The following is an 18,449-nucleotide window of genomic DNA, read 5'->3' as shown; positions in this document are numbered from 1 at the left end:
CACTATTGGCCACACGTCCTTCCGAAACTAAAACTTCTGTGTCTTTTGATCCTTTGGGAATTTCCTTGGGGCAAGGTTTCCCTTTAGGCCTAAATTTTAATGATCTTTGATAAGAAAAGTCCTGTAAATAATTTACCTGTAGCCTGAGTGACATTCCATTTACCATGTGATAAGTAAATCTACTGGTGGTGCTGACAATGGGTGCTTTTACCAACCAATTTTGGATTGCCGGCATTAAACATCCTGGTGCTCTCCCTAGGCAAATAGGAGGATAATGATACCCAGTGGAAATATTTATCATCATCCCTTCTTCCTTAGGTTTGGCAGGGCAACGATCATGGGGCCAGGTACCCATATACTATTATTATTAACATATACTTCAATAGGATTATCCACACATGTGACTGACCGAATTAAGGGTGGGAAAGGCACATAGGCCCAGTAGGTATAATTAGCTGCAGCTGCTCCTGCAGGCATGGGGAGACTTACCACCGTTGATAAAATCAAAGCTGCAAGCGGCATATTCTCTGGAGTTTGTGTCACCTTTGTGTTCTCTAGGCGTTTTTTAGCTAACTGTGTCAGCTTCTTTAATTGTGCCCAAGTTGGCAGCTCCGCCTTCTTGATGGATGGCAATTTCATTTGTTCTTCTGACATCACCATTTTGCTCATCTTGTGAGTCGATGATGCTCGATTGTGGTGTTTCTGTCTCCATGGCAGCACTTTTCTTTGCATCTCCAATGGGTTCATTGTAGAACTTCAAATGTCTTGTGGGTATCCAAACAGGAAACTGATTTTCTCCTGGTGAAACACAAGCAAAACCTCTCCCCCATGTTACCACCTTCCCTATTTTCCATGTCTTATTTTTGTTGTTCCACCAAACCAGTTTTCCTTCATATGGACTGTTATTTTTACCAGTAAGATGTTGTTCTGCAGAAGTAGTAGTCTGATTTCTATAAATGTTTAAAAAATTTAAGGTATAGAGTGCTAGATTAAGTTGTATCTGAGGAGTGGTACACTCCTTACTGTCTCCCCCTTCTTTTTGTTTAACTAATTGAGTTCTGAGTGTTCTATTAGTTCTTTCAACTATGGCCTGTCCTTGGGAATTATAGGGAATTCCTGTTGTATGTTGTATGTGTAATTTTCCACTGATTTAAGAATTCTTGGAAAGCTTCACTACAGTATCCTGGTCCATTGTCACTTTTAATTTTTTCTGGAACTCCCATGACAGCAAAACAAGATAATAAATGTTTTTTAACATAGGAAATACTTTTTCCCGTCTGGCAGATTGCCCATATGAAATGTGAATAAGTATCAATTGTTACATGAGCATATGATAATCTTCCAAATGAAGGTACATGCGTGACATCCATTTGCCATACGCATTAAGACACAGACCTCTGGGATTAACTCCTGCCTCTTGAGTGGGCAGGTGTAGGACTTGACACTGGGTGCAATGTTGTACAATATCTTTTGGCTGTTTCCATGTGACATCAAATTTGTTTTTCAATCCTGCTGCATTTACATGAGTCAAAGCATGAAGTTCTTGTGCTTTTATGAATGCAGAGGATACCAGTAAGTCAGCTTGTTCATTTGCTTTAGTTAAAGGCCCTGGTAAATTAGTGTGTGCTCGAATATGAGTAATATAAAATGGGAAATTTCTTTTTCTTACAGTTTGTTGTAATAAATTGAACAGCTGGTTTAACTGATCATCCATGCTATATTTAATTAGAGCTGTCTCAACATCCCTTGTGGCCTGTACTACATATGCAGAATCTGATACAATATTAATAGGTTGATTAAAATCTTGTAACACTGTAATGACTGCAGCCAACTCTGCTCTTTGAGCCAATTGACATTGAGTTTTGATTATTACTCGCTCTTTTGGCCCCATGTAAGCCGCTTTTCCATTGCTGGAACCATCGGTAAATACTGTGAGAGCATTTTCTAAAGGTTTATGTCTGGCAATTTTAGGTAAAATCCAAGTAGTCAATTTTAAAAACTGGAAGATTTTTATTTTTGGGTAATGATTATCAATAATTCCCACAAAATTAGCAAGATCAATCTGCCATGCACCAGAATTGATAAAGGCTTGTCTAACTTGTTCCTTGTTTAAAGGAACAATAACTTGTTCCTTGTTTAAAGGAACAATAACTTGTGGAATAACTATTTTGTCTGGGTCATTTCCACACAATTTTATTATTCGTAATCTTGCCTGACCAATTAATGTAGCTATCTGATCCAAGTACAATGTAAAAGTCTTAATTGTACTGTGAGGAAGAAATGACCACTCCACAAGATCAGTATTTTGAACAATGATGCCTGTTGGAGAATGTGCAGTAGCAAAAATCAAAAGTTGGACTGGAGCTAAGGGATCTATTCTATTTATTTGCACTAACTAAATTTTTTTTCTTCCACTAATTTAATTTCTTTTGTTGCCTCTGCGGTTACTATTCTTTTACTATTTAAGCCTGGGTCTCCTCTTAGGATAGAGAACAAATTTGACATGGCATAAGTAGGAATCCTTAGAGTTGGCCGAATTCAATTAATATCTCCTAGCAATTTTTGAAAGTCATTTAATGTTTTTAATGTGTCTCTTCTTATTTCTATTTTTTGTGGCTTAATTCTTCTATTTTCTATTTGTATCCCTAAATAATGAAAAGGAGTAGAGGTTTGAATCTTATCAGATGCTATTGTCAGGCCTGCTTTGGCAACCTCTGCTTGCAGAAATGTGTAACAGTCAATTAATTTGTCTCGTTTCTGAAGCACATAAAATATCAACATACTGAATGATATAACAGTTTGAAAATTTGTCTCTAACTGGTTGAAGAGCTTGACCTACAAAAGTCTGACAAATAGTTGGACTACGAAGCATTTCCTGAGGTAACACTTTCCACTGAAACCTGGTGGCTGGTTCTTTATTATTTATGACTGGTATAGTAAAGGCAAATTTTTCACAATCCTGCTCTGCCAGAGGAATGGTAAAAAAGCAATCCTTCAGATCAATTATAATTAGAGGCCAGTCTTTTGGGGTCATGACCGGAGAGGGCAGTCCGGGTTGGAGAGGTCCCATGGGTTGAATTACGGCATTGACGGCTCTTAAGTCAGTTAACATATAAGCCATCGGCCGGATTTTTTCTGAATTACAAACACGGGAGAATTCCAAGGCGAGAATAAAGGCTCAATATGTCCCTTTTCTAATTGTTCCTTCTAATAAATGCAAAGCCTCCAGTTTTTGTTTTGGTAGTGGCCACTGATTTACCCATACTGGTTTTTCTGTTTTCCAAGTTAATGGAATGGGTTTAGGAGGCTCTACAGTGGCTGCCCCTAAAAAGGACACCCTATTCCTTTTCTTTCTTGATTTCCGTCAGTCTCAATTGGGACTTTAATGCCATTTTCATGTTCTCCTAATCCCTTTTCTGTTACATATCCCATCTTAGTCATGACTTTTTGACTCGTGGGGCTGCATAATGGAGCAGGCATAGTGATTTCCGCACTCCGTTGTTGTAACAAATCTCGACCCCACAGATTAACAGGAATGGAAGTAATCATTGGTTGAACAGTACTTTCTTGATTATCCGGCCCTAAACAATGTAAAATCACAGTACTTTGATACACTTCTAAGGCAGTGCCTATGCTGAGAAGTCCTGTAACAGCCTTTTCGACAAGTCCTGTAACAGCCTGGCCACTGATTTAAAGCAATGATAGAGACCTCTGCTCCAGTGTCTGTGAGCCCTTCAAACTTTTTCCTTGAATAATGGCCTTACACACAAGTCTGCTCTCTGAGAACTGACTTGTCCAATATGCAGCCTTTCCTGCAAATCAGTGCTTCCAAACCCTCCTGTTCTTTTTATCTCACTCTTACCAACCTAATATAAGGCAGGAGTAATAATTGAGCAATCCTGTCTCCTGGACTGGCATTCCAAGGAATTGAGGAGCTAATAACCAGTTGAATTTCACCTTTGTAGTCTGAATTAACCACACCAGTATGAATTTGAACTCCCTTTAGATTTAGACTTGATCTTCCTAAGATTAGTCCCACAGTCCCCTTAGGCGGTGGGCCATATGTCCCTGTGGGGATTTTTTGTGGGGGCTCCCCTGGAAGCAGAGAGACTGCTTGTATAGTACATAAATCTACTGCTGCACTGCCGCTTGTGGCGGGGGACAATTGCTATATTGTGGTAACAGGCTCATTCCTTGAAGTACTTGTGACAGTGGGGGTTGTTGTCCCTGAAAACCCTGAGGAACAAAGGGCTGAATTGGGAATGCCCCAGTTTGTTGCAGGGCCTGAGGCTGGCCCATCTTCTCGTTTCCCGACAATGGTTGCCCATTTTTTAATCAAATTTAGAATGACATTGATTAGCCCAATGTTTTCCTTTTTGGCATCTTGGACATAAGTCAGGTGGCTCTTTATCTGTTGTTGTAATACCTTGAATAATTATATTTTGTTTGTTTGAGACTGGGTAATTTTTTTAGGTGCCAATTTGTCCACAATTATAACATTTTCCCCCAAATGTTCTGGCTTGTCCTCCTAAAGCAACTCCTGTGATTGCTGGAGCCGTAAGCATAGCTTTATGCATAGCTCCTCCAATTCCATCACAGGCTTTTTCCGTACTCTGAGATTACATCTGATCCTGCCAGGACCTTTCCTTTAAATGGCTTAATGGCTGATTGACACTCAGGACTGGCGTTTTCGTATGCCATCAACTCCACTATGACCTTACAGGCATTCTCATCGGTAATTGACTTTTGAGCAGCATCTTGAAGCCTTGCCACAAAATCATGGTAGGGCTCTTTAGAGCCTTGTCTTATTGTATTGAATGAGGGGCAGGTGGTTCCTGGATCTTGGATTTTTTTCCCAGGCTCTAAGGCGGATAGCTCTAACTTGCTCAATGGCCTTATTTTGCATTATTGCTTGTTGCTCAGTAGTGCTCCAATTTTGACCTATTCCCAATAGTTGATCTGCATCTATGTTAATAGGAGGATTGGCAGTCCTATTTCTTCGGACCTGTTCTTGTGCCCCATCAATCCACCAAGTCTTAAATTGTAAAAATTGAGAGGGTGAGAGTGATGATTTTGCCAAAATCTCCCAGTCATAAGGAATGAGTCTATGTCCATGAGCAATGGAATCCAATAATGTCCTTATATAAGTGGGGTTGGGTCCATACTGTTTTACTCCCTATTTCATATCTTTTAGCATTTTTATAGAAAAGTACTCATATCTGGCTTCAGCTAGGGGAGGCTCTCCCTCTTGGGCCCCTTCTCCAAGTGGTATCGGTTCTAATATTACTGAGAATTGCCCCACCTCAGTATCTCCTTGTTTTCTTATCAATAATGTTATGTAATTCACTACCCTCTCCACTAGGTGGTGCGGTAGGATTAAGTCTCATACTGGGCGGCTGAGGCTATAACGCCCTGCCCTGTGGTGCTGGAAACGTTCCTGGCTGTCCATACTGATTTTATGGGGGCGGCCGATACTGAAGTTCAGCTGGCGGCCAATATTGATAGGCTACTGGCAATTGGGTCTTATTTTCTACCAGCTGATATTGTGGATACTGTATTTGGATTGGCGCCGACGTGACAGAGACTCTATCTTGTTCTATTTGATCTTCTTTTCGGGTTTGTACTTGTCTAACCTGCATTTGAGGTTGTAATGTTACAGGCATCTGAGCTGCTGGAAGACGAGTTGGCCATCGTGGTTTAGACTCTGATGGCCCCACTAATTCTTGACCTTTTTCTTCTAATTTTAACGTTTCAGGATATATCACCTCCTGTAATTGATTATAGTCAACATTTTGCGTTGACTGAGCCATTGCCAACTCTGCTACATATTTACAATGTGAACTTTCTGTTCCTTTCCAGGATTCTATCCCTGCCTCTTCTTCACAATCGATTACACAGCTTTCAGGAGCATCAGAAACTGAAACAGTATCTTCTCCTGTTTGAAATGGTTCTAAAGCTACTTTAATAATTACCCAATCATTCCATACTGTAAGTGGGATGATTTCACCCTACCTACTTGCTTGTTTTAATTCTTTGCCAATTTTTTCCTAATCTTTTAGATCTAAAGTTCCCTGTTCTAGAAACTGTGGGCAGAATTGTTCTATCGTTTGAAATAGCGTGATTAGATTTTCTGTAGAGACTCTAACTCCCCATCTTTTAAAAATAATTTCAATAGAGCTGAGATAAGAGGCATATTTACTTTTAGTTTGCCCCATTGTTACCCTAGGTTCTTTCGAGCACACAGGCTTACCGCAAGGCTGACCATAGATGTACTCTGGAATCTCTCATTGACTTGTCCTCAATGACCACGCTCGAGCATCCAGATGAAGGGGTGGCCTGCCTCTCCACACCTGTGGGCGTTTCTTGTCAGGTGGGACGGAGAAAAGAAAGAGACACAGAGACAAGTATAGAGAAAGAAAAAGTGGGCCCAGGGGACCGGCGCTCAGCATAGGGAGGACCCGCCCTGGCACTGGTCTCTGAGTTCCCTCAGTATTTATTGATCATTATCTCTACTATCTCGGAGAGGGGGATGTGGCAGTACAATAGGGTAATACCGCGGAGAGGGTCAGCAGGAAAACATGTGAACAAAGGTCTCTATGTCTAAACAAGGTTAAGAAAAGGTGCTGTGCTTTGATGTGCACATACATAAACATCTCAGTGCATTAAAGAACAATATTGCAGCCAGCGTGTCTCACCTCCAGCCTTAAGGCTGTTTTCTCCTATCTCAGCAAATAGAACATAGAATCGGGTTTTACACCGAGACATTCCATTGCCCAGGGACGAGCAGGAGACAGATGCCTTCCGCTTATCTCAACTGCAAAGAGGCCTTCCTCTTTTACTAAACCTCCTCTGCACAGACCCTTTACGGGTATCGGGCTGGGGGATGGTCAGGTCTTTCCCTTCCTAGGAGGCCACATCTCAGGCTATCACATGAGGAGAAACCTTGGACAATACCTGGCTTTCCTAGGCAGAGGTCCCTGCGGCCTTCCGAAGTGTATTGTGTCCCTGGGTACTTTTGTCTTCTGCAGTATATTGTGTCCCTGGGTACTTGAGATTAAAGAATGGCATGACTTTTAACAAGCATACTGCCTTCAAGCACTTTTTTTAACAAAGCACATCCTGCATAACCCTAAATCCATTAAACCTTAAGTCAACACAGCACATGTCTCTGCTAGCACAGGATTGGGGCTAGGGTTACATATTAACAGCATCTCAAGGTGGAAGAATTTTTCTTAATACAGGACAAAATAGAGTCTCTTATGCCTACTTCTTTCTACACAGACACAGTAACAGTCTGATCTATCTTTCTTTTCCCCACATAACATCAGGTAATCCACCTGCCTCGGCCTCCCAAAGTGCTGGGATTATAGGCATGAGCCACCGTGCACGGCCGGCCCTAGTTTTTAAAAGAAAGTTTTATAATTTTCAAAGGTCAGAAAATGTTGATTTCTACTATTTCTATATTTTAGAGTATATTGAGAATTTTTTTGTGGGGTAGGAGCAGCTAATATATGAATAATTTTCATGCATATATTATGCATATACCGTGGGAAATTTTCTCACTTCAGAGTGCAGACTTCAAAAATCTTTGCATCAGGCCTTTCACACATCAACCAATGAGCATCTGAGTTGTTTCCAGGCATATTGAATATTGTTAACAGTTCTATGAGCAATTATGCACATACAGCATGGTGCAGAGTTACAAGTGTTTTGTGTGTGTGTGTGTGTGTGTTCCTAGAAGAAAAATTGTCAATTTGTTAGATTTTGTAAATGTTTAACTTTTTGAGATAATGACAAACCATTTTTGAGGGTTGTAAAAATGGATGCCTCTCTTGGCAATGTATTAGGGATACTACTACATATCTAAATAGTCAACTGCTATTATTTTTGCACATTTCATTTTAATCTGATCAAGTGGAGGTTAATAGTATCTTATTGTAGTGATGGTTTGTATTCCTTTATCACAATGAGGTTGAACATATCTACATATGTTTGGATTTATACATTTGAATTTTCTTCTAAATGTCAGTTTATTTATCTATTTGATTATTTCATGTATATATTTGACTTATTTACATGTGGAAGTCTTGCTACATTTTTTTATCTTCCTCCTTATCTAATCCCTTGCAATTCAATTCAATTATTTGGATGCAGTTTATTTTTTTTTTTTTTTTTTTTCGAGATGGAGTCTCGCTCTGTCGCCCAGGCTGGAGTGCAGTGGCCGGATCTCAGCTCACTGCAAGCTCCGCCTCCCGGGTTCACGCCATTCTCCGGCCTCAGCCTCCCCAGTAGCTGGGACTACAGGCGCCCGCCACCTCGCCCGGCTAGTTTTTTGTATTTCTTAATAGAGACGGGGTTTCACCGTGTTAGCCAGGATGGTCTTGATCTCCTGACCTCGTGATCCGCCCGTCTCGGCCTCCCAAAGTGCTGGGATTACAGGCTTGAGCCACCGCGCCCGGCTGGATGCAGTTTAATCTTTCTCAGAGTAACTTGTGTTTTCAATTTAATCTGTAATTACTTTCATAATTATCAAGGTTTTCTTAAACCTGGGGCATTTTTGTGTCTTGTTTAACCAGTGTTTCCAATCTTTACTACTTCCAATACATATTCTCATATATGTGGTAACCACTGCCTCTTGCTTCTCAAATTCTTTCTTCACCCTTCTCCTTCACCTTTTTCCCACATCAAAGAGGGTTGAACTCCGACTGCATTTCCCAAGCCTGCTTCACATTTGTCTGCAGCTCAGTTTAGTCAACAAAATGCACTGGTGGGTGATAGGAGAGTAAAAGGAATAAAGGAGTCAGATAATTTCTACCACTGTCTGCCTGCTTTGGGCACCATCTATGGGAACAGCTGCATGTTCTCCTTCACTTTAGCTCTCACTGGACACGAGAAGTACGATTAAACCTTAAGCCAGATAATTTCAATTCCTAGGCTCTAATAATGCTGTCTCTTCCAGAAAGTGTGATGGTACTTGCTTTTCTTTTCTGGGGGAGTTTAAGGATCTCTTCATGTGCAGAAAGCATTAGTTTTTGAATGTGAGTTAGATATTGGTAAAATGCTGAGATTGGATGTTGAGTAGCAAAAGAGGTAGAGTTCACTTAGCTGTTTTTGCCCAGACTTACTCATCACCCATGCTCTTTTGTGCTCTACACTGCAATGACGTAAACTGCGTTTCCCAGACTCCCTTGTCAACTGACTTCTGGCTGGACTTAACCAATGTTAGGCACTGAATGGAGATGAAAGGGAAGAAGGAAAAGTGGAAACAGGGTATTACCCATCCCTCCTGGGCTTCTGCTACATCTTAATGTGTCAAGAGCCTGAAGGGTAAGCCTGCTGCGGCTTCAGGTTCTTCCAGGTGGCAGAGGCTTTTGGCCTTTAGTGATTTCCAGTTCTTGCTAATCTCTGTCCCATTTGTCATATCAGTTTCTCTATCACTAGTGTAGCCAATTTGTTGTATTAAATGTCTCCATCTTACTACCTAACTAGTGTATACGCAGTCCTGATTGATTTGTATAAATACTAGTAAGAATTGCAAATTTTGTTCTTAACATTTATGTCCTTGATCTTCATGGTGTTAATCTTTTTTTTTTTTTTTAGACAGGGTTTTTCTCTTGTTGCCGAGGCTGGAGTGAAACGACGTTGCCGAGGCTGGAGTGAAACGACATTGCCTTGCGTCACTGCAACCTCCACATCCCAGGTTTAAGCGATTCTCCTGTCTCAGCCTCCCGAGTAGCTGGGATTACAGGTGCCTGCCGCCGAGCCCGGCTAATTTTTTGTATTTTTAGTAGAGACGGGGTTTCACTATGTTGGCCAAGTTGGTCTTGAACTCCTGACCTAGGCAATCCACCCACCTCAGCCTCCCAAAGTGCTGGGATTACAGGCGTGAGCCACCGTGCCCAGCTCATGGTGTTAATCTTTACCCAACTTCGTGTTTCCCTCTATAAGAATATTATATTCCTGGCTTCATTCATTAAATACCCCCAACTCTCCTATGATCTGGCATAACCCTCAGTCAATATACCAGAGTTTATATATGTATGAGTTTTTCTTTAATGAGCTCTTTTTTGTATTTTGTCAATTCAAGATTTTATATCTACGTGTTTTAATATATGAATTTCTGGAATGTCTAATAAGTCCTGCAAGTTTGTTGGCAATTTTCTCCTTATTTTTAGTAAGTGTTCTTGCTATTATAGTTCCTATGCACTTCCATATAATTTTACAACCAGTTTATCAAATCCTTGGAAAAACACTTTTGGAATTTATGCTGAAATTACACTGAATCAATAGATCAGTTTGGGAAGAAATGATATGGTTGAGATATTAAGTCTTCTTATCTGTAAACATGATATGTTTTTCCACTTATTTAAGTTTTCAGTTTCTATTTTGAAAATAAGCTATTTTGTCATTCTACCTTTTCTGATATTTTTAGAAAGTTTGTAATTTTTATCTATTTGTTATCTTCATCATTACATTATTATTTAAGAGCTTGGTTATTGTGTTTCTTTAGACAATCTCTTTGTTTCCTTAGTTTGAACAATTAACAATGCAAGATTGCATATTCTTCCTCCCCGCCTCTCTTCCCTCTCACCCACAGCCAATTGTAATCAGTGATTTTACAGCTCTCAATGTTTACTTTGGTGTAGTTAATTAAGCTCATGCATATAACACTTCTTCACTCTTAGTTGTAGTGGATTAAATAATGTTGCCCCAAGTTTGTGTCCATCCAGAACCTCAAAATGTGACTTTATTTGAAAATAGGGTCTTGGCTGACGTAATTAGTTAAGATGAGGTCATACTGGATTAGGGCGAGGCTTAAATCCAATGACTGGTGTCTTTATAAGAAGAGAAGGCATACAGAGACACAGAGAAAAGAAGGCCACATAACAACAGAGACAGAGATAGGAATTACGCAGCTACAACCCAAGGTACACTAGAGGTTTCCAGGAGCCACCAGAAACTAGGAAGAGGCAAGGAAATATTCTTCCCTAGAGCCTTCAGAGAGGGTGACTGCAGACACTTTGATTTCAGACTCCTAGACAACAGAACTGAGAGCAAATTTTTATTGTTTTAAACCACCCAGTTTGTGATATGTTATAGCAGTGATAGAAAACTTGCTGATTTTCTCTCAGTACACACTTATTCAGATTTCTGATGCACATCAGGTTGCCTTTAATTCCCTTTACATCAAATTGGTACAATTAATATCTTATTTCTGTGAAGCCACTTATTGAGCTCAGCTGGAATTTCACTGAAACACATTCCTAGGAATGGGATTTCTACTACTAAACGGCTATACAAAAATAAACACGTATTTAATGTCAATGCTGCAAAATCTAAAACCTAGACTTTAAGATCCTTCCTTTATGAAAGGAAATGTAGAAATTAATATATGTATATTTTTATCATGGTAAACAGAACCAGAGGAACGGCATCTAACTCACATTGGTCCGAGAAAAAATCCTGGGGGACGGTGACCTTGAGGTAAACCTATAATGAATAAACTTGAGTTGAAGAAGAAAGGAGGATATTTCGAGCAGAGGAAGTTTTTTAAGTTTACTGTGCTCCTTACTATTAATGAAGATTTCTTTGCTATTCATGACCTAGAACTATTTTCAGCAAAGTCATAATCTTTTGCAGAACTGCCGTTTTCAGGTTTTCGAAGCAACATGGGAAATCTGTTTTATAGAATCTTATAACAACTTTTTAATATGAAGATTAGCATTTTTTAGGGCCTCTGTCAAGGAAAAATTCAGTAGTCAATGTATGAATACCACTTCAATAGACGAGCTTTTTAGCATCATTTCAAGGCTTCCTCGTTAGTATAGTGGTGCGTATCCCCGCCTATCACGCGGGAGACCGGGGTTCGATTCCCCGACGGGGAGACAAGTGGATGCTTTTGATTTCAACCTAAACAATACCAATGTTAGAAAGCGAGTCAGGCCTTAATAAGGCCAATCTTAGAAAGCAGCTCTTTCTGGTTTTATTTATTTATTTATTTATTTATTTATTTATTGAGAGGGAGTTTCACTATTGTTGCCCAGGCTGGAGTGCAATGGCGCGATCTCAACTCACTGCAACCTCCCTCTCCCGGGTTCAAGCGATTCTCTGCCTTAGGCTCCTGCTGGGATTACAGCCATGCGCTACCCGGCTAATTTTATATTTTTAGTAGAGATGGGATTTCTCCATGTTGGCCAGGCTGACCTCAAACTCCCAACCTCAGGTGATCCACCCACCTCGGCCTCCCAAAGTGCTGGGATTACAGGCGTGAGCCACCACGCCTGGCCCTGGTTTTGTCATTTTAAGTCTGATTCCTGCGTATTGGTTTATCAATGGGTTCACGCAGCAAGCCATCATCTGATGGAAGTCCACTGCCACCTTCTCTCTGGGAAGAGAGGTCACCGAACGCGCCAGTATTCAAAGTGTGTTCAGCTGACTCTAGAAACACGCCAGGATCTCTAATTGGGAATTTTCAGTCCTCGACTGGTTGGTTGGGAACAAGAAATGCGTTTTTCTTTGCCTTAGTGTGTTCCAAGCATGCTAGTTGGTGAGAGTCGTTTGAGGCCGGCCTGCCACAGGAGTGACTTTGAGGCAGAAAGGGCCGAACTACTGGGGTGGGTGGTGAAGTTTACATTTAGGCTGCATCACTTGCAAATTGGGCGATGTCTTGGGTTATTTTGTCCTCTCCTTCCATCTGTGAATTTAATAATTTGTATCTTAGGATTCTTGGGGAAATTAATAAGTAAATGATAAATGGAAAACTGATTAATAATCTATACAGGAAAGGCCCGGCGTGGTGGCTCACGCCTGTGATCCCAGCACTTTGGGAGGCGGAGGCAGACAGATCACGAGGTCAGGAGTTTGAAACCAGCCTGACCAACTGGTGAAATCCCGTCTCTACTAAAAATACAAAAATTAGCCAGGTAGGGTGTCGTGCGCCTGTAATCACAGCTACTCGGGAGGCTGAGGCAGGAGAATGGCTTGAATCTGGGAGGCGGAGGTTGCGGTGAGCCGAGATGGTGACACTGCACTCCAGCTTGGGCAACAGAGCGAAACTCCATCTCAATAATAATAATAAAAATAAAATAATAATCTATACAGGACAGTAAAATGTAATATCTGGGTTATATTTTCTACTGGAAATTAATTATATTTCTATCAGACAAAATGTATTTGAGTTGGTATGGACTAATATCATTTGCATTACTATCAGTTATCTACAAGTCAGCTTTTCTCCTGCGGAGTCCTAGAACAGTTTAACAAATTAAAATTTGGTCAAAGGTACACACTCAAAATCAAGTAATTTCCAGAGGTCTATTAGACAATGCCCAACACTTCACTGAAAAGACACCCAATCATTTCTGTTGCCCATTTCCAAGATTCTGACAATTTTTTGTAACATATGAAACTTTAAGTTGTTATGCACCATTTCAAATCGAGTTATTAAGGAGGAGTTAGCAGAGACAGAGACACCTTTAACCAGGTCACTTAGTTCTGTCCCTCTGTTTATCCAGTTGTAAATCTGGTCAGTGTATGTTTTTAACTTTATTACCACAGTTGGATGGGATATTTTAAGGTCTTACCCTTTCCTTAGTTTATACTGTTTCTTAGGGACTTCATATGAACAAAGATGAGTGAAAACAAATGCATTCTCTGGCAGTTCTACAAGATCTTTCTTCTCTCACTCCCTACTTGCTCTCCCTCATTTAGAAGATCTGTTGTTTGTGGTATGAAGAGACTTCAGCAGGCTTCAGTAGATGGTATTAATATTTCAGGATGCATGTTGCTTCTGTTGTCCAGGTTTAACAAAAAGTCCACTGAGTCAACTGAGACAGTCAAAGTCTGCCAGTACAGAGATACAGCCAATCTAAGGCTCTGCAATCCAAGTGACTGAAGGAATTCACACTGCAGCCTTGACCGCTTGGGCTCAAGCAATCCTCCCACCTGAGCCTCCCTAGTGGCTGGGACCACAGTCATACGCCACCATATCTAGCTAATTTATTATTATTATTTTTTCAAGAGACAGGGTCTCACTATTTTACCCAGGCTAGTCTCAAACTCCTGTGCTCAAATAGTCCTCCTGCCATGGCCTTCCAAAATGCCAGGATTGCAGGCATGAGCCACTGCACTTGGCCCTCATTCCTTTTTATAACTACATATTACACCATTACATGTGAAACAATAGTTCATTCAATAAATATCCTATGTTTGGTAGTTTAGGTAGTTTCCAGTATTTTGCAGTTTCAAGTAGTCCTGCAGTTAATGTGTGTAGATAGTTTCATATTGTTGGAAATGTATCCTAAGTATAAATATTTCAAAGTGGGAGTGCTAGGTTGAAGGATGAGTAAGAAAGCAAGATGTTGATTGGCTTGTGGCTTGAGGTGTATGTATTTTATAATGCTAAAGGACTATCCAACTATTCTTAAGAGTGTCTTAGAAAGTGGTAATAATTTTGTCAAAGTTCAACATCCAATAATAGAGGAGATAATTATATAATTTTATTTTTGCACATGAGGGGCAATAACCCATCCCTTTATTGTGAGGTCCTTTGTGAATGTTTGTATGTCTTTTTTTTTTTTTTTTTAGACAGAGTTTCACTCTTGTCACCCAGGCTGGAGTGCAATGATGCAATCTTGGCTCACTGCAACCCCCTCCTCCTGGGTTCAAGTGATTCTCCTGCCTCAGCCTCCTGAGTAACTGGGATTACAGGTGTCCACCACTATGCCCAGCAAATTTTTTTATTTTTAGTAGAGACGGGGTTTCACCATGTTGGCCAGGCTGGTCTAGACCTCCTGACCTCAGGTGATCCACCCACCTCGGCCTCCCAAAGTGCTGGGATTACAGGTGTGACCCGCTGCACTCAGCCAAATGTTTGTATGTCTTGAGTGAGTGTGTGTGTCAAATAAGTCTCTGCAGAGAAGAATGCCATCAATAAATATCACACCTATATTTCTGGAGAAAGTTGGATGCAGTTAAGATCTTGCTGGCAAAGATTATGTGCTATGGCAAGCCATATGAGATAATCCATGGTAGAGAGGTAAAAGTGTACTGTGTTCCCTCACAGATGCAGACAAACTGAGAAGATTTGAGGCATTGAAATAGCCACTAAACAAAACGTAGTAGACAAATCTATAACTACAGAGTATATATCAGTTAACAATTAGATGGTGTCAGTAATTACAATAATATTTGGTATAAGGACCTTAATGGGTGGGACCATGGAATTAAGGTTGCAGTAATCTTCCATTAGGAGGCATTCATGCTTTCCAAGTTTAATAACAAGCTAACCTGGGCTGCTCAATGAGAAACTGTAGGGATAATCACGCCTTCTCTAAACAGAGCTTATACAATGGGCTCAATACTTGAAAGTCCTGTTTTAATGTATATTAAATTAAATATACAGTCAAAATATCCCATTACATGTAGCACTTTTTAAAATGTCTTTTCTACCATCTTTTAATGCTGATAAAGCAATTTCCACAATACTCACTTTGACAAGGGAAATGCTTACTTGAGCAGAAAAAGTCAGAGAATGTAAAATTTGGGAAGGAAGAAAAACCTGAATCTAATGTTCCCAGGCTACAGAAAACTCATGAAATCTTAAATTTAACTTGGGTTCCACTTCGCTTTGTATAGCTTTCACCTTTACAAGCTCAGAGCTATGCCTACACTCACCCTCATATCCATCTCATTCTTTGGCCAGAGGTTGCTAGTACATAATATTCAGAGAAGAAAGAAATGCAGGAGACTCTTGGGATGAAAGGAAGGGGGATGGAGGAAATGAATGAAAACAGAAGGAAAATAAATTAAGAATGAAGAATAAAATTGTACTTCTGTGTTGAGCTGAACGAATTTATGTGAATCCATAGAACTGTTTTCTTGGCACCTTATGCAAAGTCAGATTGCACAGCAGATGTATGCTGGACCTACAACACAGACCTCGATGGGTGAAACCATACTAATATTTTCAATATGGCACTTGTGGACTCCAAAATTATTCTGTTTTCCCCAACTCTGAGTCCCCCAGGAGAGAAGAACAACACCGTTTATGTAAATCACAGCCACTGCTTTCTGTTTCCTGCCCTGTCCCATACCTGACAAAATCTAGCCTTTCATCATTTTCCATGGTTTTGGTTTATTTGTTTGTTTATTTATTTATTTACTTATTTTGAAACTGACATTATTGCAGGAAACATTGTGAAGTCTCTTGTCTTGGTTCTTACCTCATTGCTTCCTTTCTTCCTCTGCAAAGGTGCTCATGCATGACTGAAGGTCGAATATGACCGTGGCAGCAAATATTACTTTTTCAACATCCAGGTCATTCTTGTCTTTGAATGAGATGGACCTTAAGATAAGATGTGATGAAACATATTAGAAGAGGACATGGATTAATATGGAATCTCTGATGTTCAAGGTGATGCATTACCAAGTGATTCATTCAACTTTGCCCTTATGGATGGGAAAGGAAACACTTAAGTAGCAAATGAGAGGTAACAGAGAATGAAAGGTAGAAGAAAAGAGAAGACAAGAGGGAAAAGAAGGGCCTAGGGAAAGGTGGAGGAGAGGAGAAAGGAAAAGTTAGCATTAGGATGGGTGTGCTAAAAAGGGAGAAGCACGAGAGACATGGGAAATGGTCTTCTATGCCTGCAAAACCCTTGGAAGTGGGCAGTCATTCCACTTCCCACCCAACCTTAAATAACCCAGGAAATCCCAATTGTGAAAGTGCAGAAAGAATGTTGAAGGGCACAACAGATTTAAATCCTCTGTCTTGTGTTGTAAGTTATAACTTTCATTCTGCTTTCCCTATCTTTTATTTTTATTTATTTATTTATTTGAGACTGAGTCTCACTCTGTCACCCAGGTTGGAGTCCAGTGGCGTGATCTTGGCTCACTGCAACCTCCCAGGTTCAAGCAATTCTCCTGCCTCGGCCTCCTGAGTAGCTGGGACTACAGGCGCATGCCACCATGCCCAGGTAATTTTTGCATTTTTAGTAGTAATGGGGCTTCACCATGTTGGCCAGGCTGGTCTTGAACTCCTGATCTCAAGGGATCTGCCCACTTTGGCCTCCCAAAGTGCTGGGATTACAGGGGTGAGCCACTGAGTCTGGCCTCTTTCTGTATCTTTTAATTCCTCTGAAGAAGAAACCTTGTTCACTCCAGTCATTACTAAATTGGACATATCTCCTCAAGTTCAGGAAGAAACATGAGTCCCCAGGTGATTGAGACACACTTTGGGAGACCCTGAAAGTCTTTGAAACCCTGAATTCCTCTCACTCTTCTTACAGATCTCATCATTTCACCAGCTGAATTAGGACCTAAGAGAGAGCTGGAGGTTAAGTCTGGGGAACAGCAGACTTTTGACCTTTCAATACCTGTTTCTGCTAAAAAAAATACTTCATTTTTATGTCAGGTGCAACCAGGGACTGACAATTCCTGCTGCCCTGCCTACTGATTTCTGAGGTCCACTTTGAAGGCGGGAAAACTTCCACAACTTTTCAAATACAGAGTTTCTCTAATAGAAATCTTGTTAGCTTTACTCCTCTTCTCTAGGGTACATATGACTAGTGAAAATGAGGGAACAGTCATAAAGAATATGCACTTACTGTGCTCAGAGTATCCACTGGGTAAAAACCTCGACTTTATGTCTAAAACCCATTTCAAGTCTTATAAAAATCTATAGTGCTGTACACAGAAAAAATGCACAGAAGCCCATTTCTGTTTTTTTTTTTTTTTTTTTTTTTTTTAGATTATATCTTAAGGTGAGGACAGTAGCTTTGTAATGAAAGCACAAAATGGATGACTGACAATTTCAAAATCTGTCTGGATTTTAGTTCGTGTTTCTTGCAGGGTTTTGTGTACTACCATCTTGTCTAAGACCTGGGAAACTCGGAGATGAACAAGACAAAGGCCACTGCTCTCAGTCTACATGCTACTAGGGTGCTCCCAAACTGCAACACCCTCTAGAATGAGGTAGTTATCCCCCACCACGTAAGGGAATTTGAAAGTAGCTATCCATTAACTCCAGTGCAAGTTACTTGTTACAGTGTCTTTACCATAATCCTAAATTTTCTTACAAATATGTGATTTAGTCTTTGGAGAGTATAAGTAAGTTAAACCTAGCAAAGGTTTGAGGGTAGGACTGTTTCGACACATACGGCAGAAGTTTTCTGTTTTGACTTCTACATGTGGCAGAAGTCAAAACTACACTTAACGCCTGGACAGGGACTTGAACCCTGGACCCTCAGATTAAAAGTCTGATGCTCTACCGACTGAGCTACCCAGGCCTTCTTGCAGTAGCCTTCTTCATTCTTTAAATAACGTAATCCCATCAGTAATTGGCTTGCCAAGAAAAGCTGCAGGAAATCCATGGTTTCAGAAACTACCAGGGTTGGAGCTCAATCACCTAAGCCATTTAATCACCAAGCAGATAATTTAACCTCCACACTGTA

General features: G+C 40.4%; 2 non-coding genes across 2 annotated transcripts; one reads left to right on the top strand and one right to left on the bottom strand.

Annotated features, from left to right (window-relative positions):
• The first annotated feature begins 11,813 nt into the window (after positions 1-11,813).
• TRNAD-AUC lies at positions 11,814-11,885 on the top strand. Its single transcript has one exon. It is a non-coding gene; the product is annotated as a tRNA-Asp (tRNA).
• A 6,326-nt stretch (positions 11,886-18,211) lies between these two features.
• TRNAK-UUU lies at positions 18,212-18,284 on the bottom strand. The gene has a single exon. It is a non-coding gene; the product is annotated as a tRNA-Lys (tRNA).
• Between the last annotated feature and the right edge of the window lie 165 nt (positions 18,285-18,449).

The sequence above is a fragment of the Papio anubis genome, chromosome 6 (assembly GCF_008728515.1).
Source record: "Papio anubis isolate 15944 chromosome 6, Panubis1.0, whole genome shotgun sequence".
Lineage (NCBI taxonomy): Eukaryota > Metazoa > Chordata > Mammalia > Primates > Cercopithecidae > Papio > Papio anubis.
Note: the sequence above shows the minus strand (reverse complement) of the source record. Positions and strands in the feature narration are given on the sequence as shown.